The 9,181-nt window shown below is 44.9% G+C and overlaps 2 long non-coding RNA genes across 6 annotated transcripts in view; one reads left to right on the top strand and one right to left on the bottom strand.

The window, feature by feature from the left end:
* Positions 1 to 946: 946 nt before the first annotated feature.
* Positions 947 to 8,117, bottom strand: LOC118539235 (uncharacterized). 4 transcript variants are annotated; one of them, XR_013449967.1, is made up of 4 exons: positions 7,972 to 8,117; positions 5,579 to 5,625; positions 4,767 to 4,929; positions 947 to 1,424 (listed from the first exon to the last, which is right to left on the bottom strand). It is a non-coding gene; the product is annotated as an uncharacterized LOC118539235 (long non-coding RNA). The 4 variants fall into 4 exon arrangements; XR_004919061.2 differs by lacking the exon at positions 5,579 to 5,625 and adding an exon at positions 4,495 to 4,597; XR_013449968.1 differs by lacking the exon at positions 5,579 to 5,625 and having other exon boundaries at positions 947 to 1,235; positions 1,359 to 1,424; positions 7,972 to 8,114.
* Positions 6,580 to 9,181, top strand: part of LOC118539236 (uncharacterized) — a 27,191-nt gene continuing 24,589 nt past the window's right edge. Inside the window, exon 1 of one of the 2 annotated variants that reach the window (XR_004919065.1) lies at positions 6,580 to 6,781. This is a non-coding gene — a long non-coding RNA (uncharacterized LOC118539236). Of the gene's footprint in view, positions 6,782 to 7,537; positions 7,758 to 9,181 lie in introns of those variants that run through there. The other variant, XR_013449970.1, reaches the window with a different exon arrangement.

Below are 9,181 nucleotides of genomic sequence, written 5' to 3'. Positions count from 1 at the left end.
TCCTCTGCCCCCTGAAAGCAGGAAACAAATCTCCCACATGAAAGATACCCACCCTGTACCAAAAAGTAAAAAGACATCCTTATTGGCAGAGATACAAACTTTAAAGCTGAGAAAGCTGTAGAAACAAACCTTGATACTTTTTACTAATCTATTATTTCAGCTCAAATTCTGTTTAGAATTCCTTACTAATAAAGCTCTCAAACATCTGTCAATTCCTCATAAATTTATTATCTCTCTCTCTCTCTCTAAAATGTATAAAAACGGTCTGCTTTGATCATTTCTTTGGGTCTCAATTTCATTGTATGGCCTTTGTGCACATATAATAAAACTTTCATTTTTTCCTGTTAATCTGACTCATGTCAATTTAATTCCTAAACCAGCTGGAAGAAACCTGGAGGGTAGAATAAATGTTTTCCTGCCCTACAGTCTTTATTTTGTTATAGTTACTTCTCCCTACCATTGTAGTAAAGAGGCAGCATCAAGCCTAAAATAACTTTTCCCAACCATGCCCCTGCCTCATATTTCCATTTAGAAAACTCAGAAATAGGTCCTAAGGCTGAAATCTTTGTCACAGAGGGTTTTTTCTTTTTTTTCTCCCTTGATAATTGTCAACCAAAGCTTCCTCACTGCTGGAATCAATACTGCCCCAAATGGCTAACTTCTGAGGCCATTCACATAATAAAGAAGTGATTCCACAGAGGTTGCTAACATGGAGATCATCATACTGAAGCAGAAAAATCTCACACAATCGAAAATATGTAGCCCATTTTTAGAGGCTTGGATGCTGCTTGGAATAATCTCTAAGGTTAACTAGGCCATTTGCACGTTCAGAAGAAATACCTTCTTGCTTGTTAGGAAAGAGATATTGTTGGATTTTAGCAAGCATTTTGTCCTTTGTTACTAGAAGCTTTCCCAGTCAGGCAGAGGGCTAGTTAATTAGGAAGGCTGAGGTCACAAGCTGGTTTATTGGAACAGTAGCTGCTAAATGACAGATTTATTGTTTATCAGGCATCTTGAAGGTGATGTTTTGGTGTTCAGCTTCTCCTTATCCAAGATTTGGGGATATTACCACACTCTCAATCTTGCACCATCCTTGTTAGGATCTTGTTCAATGTATAATGGTGGTATAGTGGTTTAAGGTGAGAGTAGATCTGTTCCCTGGGCCTCATATGCTTGAAGACCTGTGGTCATCAAACTTTCTCTCTTCTGGCAAGGCAGAGAGGGATAAGAGAAAGCTGATGAAAATATCACAATTTTGTTTCAATTAGTAAGTCAGTCTGGTCAACAAGAAAGATGCCTACAGATTTTAATTGGTCTCAGGGGAGGAGATCAGAATGTTCTAAGATGTCCTTGCTCACCCTGATATTGCATTATCTGGGCCACAGGGCAGCTGCAATCTTTCCTCCAGGGCTCAGGATGTCTGCCTGAAAATAAAATTCAAACTTTAAGTATTAACCTTTTTACCACCATGTTGCTTCAAAACAGATACTCTTTTTTTAAAAATTTTTTATTATTATGTTAATCACCATACATTACATCATTAGTTTTTGATGTAGTGTTCCATGATTCATTGTTTGTGCATAACACCCAGTGCTCCATGCAGAACGTGCCCTCTTTAATACCCATCACCAGGCTAACCCATCCTCCCATCCCCCTCCCCTCTAGAACCCTCAGTTTGTTTTTCAGAGTCCATCGTCTCTCATGGTTCGTCTCCCCCTCCGATTTCCCCCCTTCTTTCTTCCCCTCCTGCTATCATCTTCTTCTTTTTTTTTCTTAACATATATTGCATTATTTGCAAAACAGATATTCTTAAGTGGAATTAGCGTTAGACATGCAAAGTCTGTCCCATTTCTAAACAGGCTGATCTTATTCCTAGAATACTAACCCCAGAGGACACAAATATTGGGGGAGAGGAAATTCCATCCAGGAAGAGTGATCAGAAATTGCTTAGATGAAATTGAGGTCTGTGTTCTCATGCTAATTTCACTCATAATTCCAGAAGCCAATCCCTTCACTTCTCTGTGCCTTGGATTCTCCATCAATATAATGGGGATGCTTATGTTCTCCTAGAAAATGACTTGTATTTGCAATCATCAAATCCATGGCACAAATCCTGACTTGTTCTAGGTTATGAAAAGGTTTCACTATCAAATGATAGCATCTATTCTAAGAGCTTCTCTCCTACCTACAATTTCACATGAAACTCATATGCTGTATTAGTCAGGGTAAACTAAGTTTTGTTGTGGCAACAAACCTTCAGATCCTGAAGGTTTATTCCTCACTTACACTAGTCTGATATAGGCCATTCTGCTTTGCTTGGTGGCTACTTTTTAACAGTGGTCAGATTTGAGTTGCTTCTAGCTTACAACTTTGCTGTCTCTGGGTTCTTTGCTTCCAGCCATAGTGGCAGGAGAGAGAGCATGCATGGAGCTCATGTCCCCTTTTTACTGCCCCAGACAGCAAATATCACACATTGCTTCACTCACACTCACTCCCATGAACCAGAATCAGTCACATGACCCCGTCACAAATGCAAGGGAGGCTGGGAAATATGGGGGAGCTTGTAGAATATTTGGAGAGCACTAGCGTTTATGTCACCTGTTATTATTTGTTTTGTTATGTCCAACCCAGGCAGGGATTCAAAAATGAGGAAAAGTCCATTCGAAAAACTTGCCAGGTACTACCAGCTAGAGATACAAAGATAAATAAGACTCAGGTCCAGCTGAGGAATTCTTAATTGGGGAATGGGGGTGGGGAAGGCTGCACAAGAGGAAATGACTGGGCTATACGTAATAGCCTGGAGGTATAAAGGAAATTTATGGAAGGCAGAGGCAGGAGTGATGAACCTTGTAATAGTCAGGCAAGGCTCTACAAAAGAACGGACTTGAAAGATGGTCCTCTGGTTCTTGAAGGAGAGTTAGGAGTTCACCAGGTGGTGGTGTTGGGATGAATGGATCCCATAGTAGAGAAAAAGAAGCTTAGAGTCAGACTTCCTTTCTTTTCCAGCTGAAGTCAACAGGAGACACTCCTTCAGTCCACCGGGGTAAGCCTCTTTAAAAACAGTGAGTTCGTAAACGCAAAGGCCTCCAGTTCACAGCACCCCAGATAACGGGTAAAAATGAGAAGAGAGAAAATAGATGGAATAAAGATTTTGAAGACAGCGGAGGAGAGGCCCTCACAAATTTTTTTTTTTTTTAAAAGATTTTATTTATTTATTTGAGAGAGAGAATGAGAGAGAGAGAGAGCACATGAGAGGGGGGAGGGTCAGAGGGAGAAGCAGACTCCCTGCTGAGCAGGGAGCCTGATGCGGGACTCGATCCTGGGTCTCCAGGATCATGACCTGAGCGGAAGGCAGTCGCTTAACCAACTGAGCCACCCAGGCGCCCGAGAGGCCCTCAGAAATTACTCCCTGCTAGGGTGGCTCAATAAAATTTTGGTTGGCACCAGTGGCCTGTTTGCTGTGGTATTCAATTATTGGGCAGAAAAGCTCTGAGAGTAATGATTGCTGCCTTTGCCTGAGGGTGCCTCTCACTCATTATTTACCACCCCTATCACCCTGGAAGACTGACATTTAGGCCTAAGAAAATAGGATCCAAACCCAAAAACATTATTTCCAGAAAATGACAGGATATAGAATAAAACCCTCTGGAGCGTACTGCCCCATCAGGGGCTTGAACAGCTACTTTTGATGTGGGGCCTTTCAGAAAAGGTTACTAGTCATAAGACCTGGCATTTGCATAGCATTTAATCATTTGCAAAGCACTTTTAAATATCCATTAGGTGAGCCTCTAAAAAAAATGAAGACCAGTGTTGAGAAGGATGGGGGGAGCTGGTCACTTCTTTGCATTATCGGGAGAAAATGTAAATCGCTGTAGCCTTTTTGGAGGGCAATTTGGCAAACCTAAGCAATCACACCTTTAGGGCTTTATCCTCTAACTACATTTATGCAAAAGCTAAAGAGGAACATACAAGTAAGTTTATTGCATGATAATGTAGAATAGAAAAAGGTGAGGGCAAAACTTACTACCAATTGGGGAACATCCAAAAAATTCATTATATGCTGGAACTAGGAAATAATACATATCTATTAGAAAATGAGAGAAATTTGAGGCCTTGCTATGGAAGAGTATCCACGATAAATTACTTAGTAGAAGTCCCAAGGATGTGCAGTGTGTGTGTGTGTGTGTGTGTGTGTGTGTGTGTGTGTGTGTGTAATTTGTATAAGCACAGGTATTGCTTCTACAATATTCAGTGGTTACCTCTTGGGAGTGGGCTTGAGGTTGAGAGGGACATTATATATGTACTTTACATAGTTCCTTATGAGAACACAAAACTGACCTCTTGCCCTGTTTTATAAGTGTGTATATCACCCTTAACAGGACAGGCAGGAGGAAAGCAAACAACAATAAGCACTAGGAGGGTTACCCTGTCCCCATGAAGTCCCCCAAATAAATGAGATCTTAGGCCAGTTGCCATAAGTTCCAAATTCCTTACCGAACAGGATTATCTACCAACAGTAGCTGGTGCTCAGGGATACAAGGGATGCAAGAACACCTGACTCCAGGGTCCCAAACAGGCCGGGTCTTGTCACTTGCCGCTGACAAAACCCAAAGGCAGAAAAACAAACAGTGGTGAAACAAGAAAGGGATTTATTTCAGTGAGGCCAACACTGGGAAAACAGTGGACTAACCTTGCAGACTGTCTCCAAAATGCAGAAAATATTTCCAGGTATATTAGGAAAACATGGGGCAAAAGTAGGTGCGTACCTGCAGGGAGGCAGTGAAGGTTCAATCAATCATGGGCAGAGTCAGTCACAGGCGGGCAGGGTCTTGCTGGCTCAGGGCGTTCCTGGCAGCTGGAGGGCAGAGTTTTGGTTCCCATCTGGGGATGCTTTGCCCACAGGGTCTTCCGCCTGAGCCAAGGGACAAGCTGGAAACAAGAACCCAACTAAAATGTTTGAGGTCAAAATGGAGGCAGCCAAAGTCCTCTTCCACCTTGACCTTTCCAATGGCTGATATCTGTGTGCGACTTTGCCATGTGCTAGCCATTTGTTAAAATGGCTCTTTTCCCAGTGTGAGCGGACAACCTGTAATCTGTGTCTTTTCTTTGCATACCTGGAGTATATATTCTTTAACCCGGTGAACTATCCTAGAACTATAGTTCTCAATCATTGCACATCAGAATCACGTGGGGAAGTTTTAAAAACGATTCATGTGTAGGTTCCATCCCCAGAGATCCTGATTTAATTAGTCTGGGGTGTCAGGGCACCAAGACTTTAAAATTTCCCCAAGAAATTCCAATACACAACCAAGATTGAGGACCACTGTTCCCAAATTTAGACTCACTTGTGCAAGTAAATGACTATCATTTTCTAAATGCTTTTGTCTCTACACATTCTTTTCAGCAATTTTTCCTGCAGATTATTTACAGCCACCATGTATTATTTTAAAATTACAGAAAAAAAGAAAAATGTTCTCGATACAAAAAAAAAATCATATTGCTAATTGATTTTGGAAAGTTCTAGATTTTCTCAATACTGTGTGCAGTAGATGTAAATGAATGCATCCTCTCCACTTACCAGTGAGGAGATTGAGGCACGGAGGGGATGATGGGATTCACTGAATTCTGCATCGACCAAACAAAGAATGGGATTCATACCTATGTCATCTCAGTATAGACCTGGACCATCCACAGAATGCCCTCTCTGGCACCACTGGGTTAGAATCAGGCCATAAATGAGACTCCTTGCCAACCAGCTCCAGGAAGTTGGGAAAAGAGAAAAATCTAGAGGCGGTCACTCCAATTAAAAGTGACAAAATTCAGGCTTCAGGTCCTGCTCTTCCACTGTCAGCCGTGTGACAATCTCCTGACATCTCTGGCCTCCAACTTTCCAACCTTCCTTATCCTGTATCCCTCCCTGCCCAGACTCCCCTCTGTGCTGTTCTGTGTGGGGCATCATGGGCCACAGGTAGCTATTGAGCCCTTGAAATGTGCCGAGTATGACTGAGGTACTAAATTTTTAGTTTGTTTGTTTGTTTTAAAGATTTTATTTATTTATTTATTTGAGATAGAGCAGGCGCTCGAGAGAGAGAGAGAGAGAGAGAGAGAGAGAGCACAAGCAGGGGAGAGGGGCAGAGGGAGAGGGAGAAGCAGGCTCCCCGCTGAGCAGGGAACCTGATGCGGGGCTTGATCCCAGGACTCTGGATCATGACCTGAGCCGAAGGCAGACGCTTAGCCGACAGAGCCACCCAGGCCCCCCTTCGGTTTGTTTTAAATTTAAATGACTTCAGACAAAAATGTATGTAGACACATATGGCTAGCGGTGGGGTAGTAAACAGTGCTATTCAGAGTGGTTTTGGAGAACACCCCACCCACCCTGAGAATGATTGCAGAACAGGCAAGGTGTATTTGATGACACTGGGCTTATACATAGGGTGAAGGCTGATTTTTTAAAAACTGGCTTGAGAACTGTTATGTACAGCATAAAGTCAAAACAAGTCAGCTTGGCATTTGCAGTCCAGCTGCTGTGTCTGCACTTACATTCCAGCCATACCGATATTCATTAGGCTCCAAAAGACCATCATTTTTTCTCATGCCGTTCCCTCTGCCTCTGATGCTGGCCACCATTCTCTTTACCTGGATTCTGCCGTTCCCTCAAGACATGCACCTGAATGCACCTGCACCTGGGAAGCCCTTTGACCTTCGCCAGCTCCCCGGTGCAGTGACCCACTCCCTACTAGCACTTCCAGCACTCGGCTAGCTTTCATCTCTTTACATTCAGGTTAGTGGTTCAGGTCTCAGGAGGAGACCCACGGAGATAGCACAAGGTGGTATGGTCAGTCCGCCGATGGAGAGAGATCTGGATTGCTCTGGAAACCCAGAGAAGGGGCCTCCAGAGCCAGGCTGGAGAGAGGGGGTCCTTTGAGAAGCAGCTGTGAAGACAGGATAATAGGAGCAACAACATTTTTTGAGGGCAGAAGCCTGTGGGGTAAAATGGGGCTGGAGCTGGAGCTGGAGAGGCTGAGCAGGACGGCAGACCACGCCGCGAACACACTGTAGCTTCCAGAGCAGCGTCCGGGCCCGGAGCCAAGTGTGCTCCCCGCGACTGAAGACCTTTGAGGTGCCTGAACCGCCAGCCGCAGAGGGCGATGCACTAAGTAAAAATACCTAGGAAATCACTTTGTAAGTGACTAAGTGCTACACAAATAACAGTCGTTTTTATGGTAAACCTGTAGGAACAGCTTTAGTGGCGACATCAGGAGAGCAATGCAGCGCTAACCAGGAGGCCCGCAGGTGGAAATTGAACAATTAAACTACAGAGTTGTTTTGAAATTGAATAAGAGACGGTATGCAAAATGCAGGCTTTAGTTTTGCTATCACAACCTCTTTCTAAATGAGTTTAGATTTAGGATTTGGCAACTGGTGAGGCTGCGAAACTCCTTTTCCCTGGGGTATTAAAGATTGAGAACAACCAAGCAACAAGTGTTGAGTAAGTGTCTGCCATGTGCTTGTCCCTGTGCTGAATGCCACAGGGGATTAGAACCCTGAGAGGAGGCTAGTTCTCTGGAGGAACACGTTGGCGAGAGGTGACCTGAACTCATAAACGACAGAAACAGAAGGGACCACACAGATATTTTGTCTGTAATCTGGACAGACACAATACAATCTGCTCAGAGGAAGGAAGCAGCACTTGTTATGGGCTGGGAAACCAGGCAGAACCCACCCGGGACTGTGTTCTATCAACTCCTCTAATCAAGGTTAAGTAACTGACGTGACAGAAACAAGATAAAGATGGGAGTGAAATCAGTGAGATGGAACGAATGGTAATCTGAAATGAAAGTTTTTCATTAGGTGACTGAGTAGGATCTTCCTTGGGATTCTGGACACAATGTCCCACCTGTCACCCACGCTTCTGGGATAAACTCATGTTTCCCTCTGAGTTTCTGAGCCACTGATCTGAACTTTACTCACCCCATCCTTCATGCTTTCCAGGTGAGGGGCAGTTCCGGTGCTCTCCCAGCCATAGATGGGTCTAATCGACAGTCCCCCCCACCCCCGGCCCTGGCCTCAGAGTCCCTTTTCAGGGAGTGGGAGGCTTGGGCTGAGTCATCCCAGTGATAAACGCTGTAGTCACTCTAGGGAGGTGTCCCCAGATGCCCCTTCTGGAGGGCAACCAAGTGAGTAACCCTGCCAGTGTCACATGGTCCTGGAACGGAGCTGGCTTGTGCTCGGGCCAAGTCCATGCGATGAACAAGGTTGCTCACAACACACACAAACCCTGATGGGTTCCATTGAAGGGACTGGAGGTCTGCCTGGGGGTCTTGTAGACTTACCTGAGCCTGCAGAAGGAAGGCTTATGACCCAGTGGACAGGCAACTGATTCTCCCATGATGGAGCTCTAGAGAACGTTCCTGGGGAAATGCTGTTTGCAAATCCCTGGGTGGAGATGTGAGGGAATCACCTGTCCTCTTCCATGTATTTCCTTGTTCTCCTCATCACAGCTTCTGTGGCTGACACAGAAATGTCAGCAGCTTGCTCACTCTGCGCAGAGAAGGAGAGAAGCGGCAGTCTCCCAGATACAGGATGGTGTGAAAGCTAAGAGCCATTGTCAGACTGTGAGTCAGGAACTCAGGTGACCAGAATGCTTCCCCTGGGAGCTGACTGCGGTGGCTAGAGTTGTGAGAGGCGGCACAGCAGCCCAAGAGCTGAGCTTTGTGTCCCTCACCCAAGGGAATTTCTTCCCAGGTCCCTTGTATTACTCACGGTGAGGTTTGGATATTTGCTTTGGGTGTTAGTATGCATGTCCTTCCAGCTGAACTTCCAGGTCCCTTTAATTCTCATATTCTCTCTCTTCCTCCCTCCTGCCCCATCTCCTCTTACTTCCTTCTGTCTCTCCCTCTCCCCACTCCCATCCCAGATTGACATCTGTGCCCTGCAGACACTCCATTTCATGAGGACCATTAGTTTTCGGTGGTCAGCTTGTTCTTTCTCTCTCTCTCTGCATCCCCTTCAGTGTCTGTCCAGGGGCTCATGGCCAAAGTCTGGGTACCAGAAGTGGCAGCCCATCAGCAGGTGGCAGAAGATACTTAGATTACCTGCTCCAAGGGCTTGTCCTGCAGAAGCACGCAGCTCATCATTTCCAACAGGAAGCCATTCCATTTTCTGGGGTTAGCTATGAAGG

This window comes from Halichoerus grypus, chromosome 7, assembly GCF_964656455.1.
Source record: "Halichoerus grypus chromosome 7, mHalGry1.hap1.1, whole genome shotgun sequence".
Taxonomy (NCBI): domain Eukaryota; kingdom Metazoa; phylum Chordata; class Mammalia; order Carnivora; family Phocidae; genus Halichoerus; species Halichoerus grypus.
The sequence above is the reverse complement of the archived record's forward strand: the minus strand, read 5'-3'. Positions and strand labels throughout refer to the sequence as shown.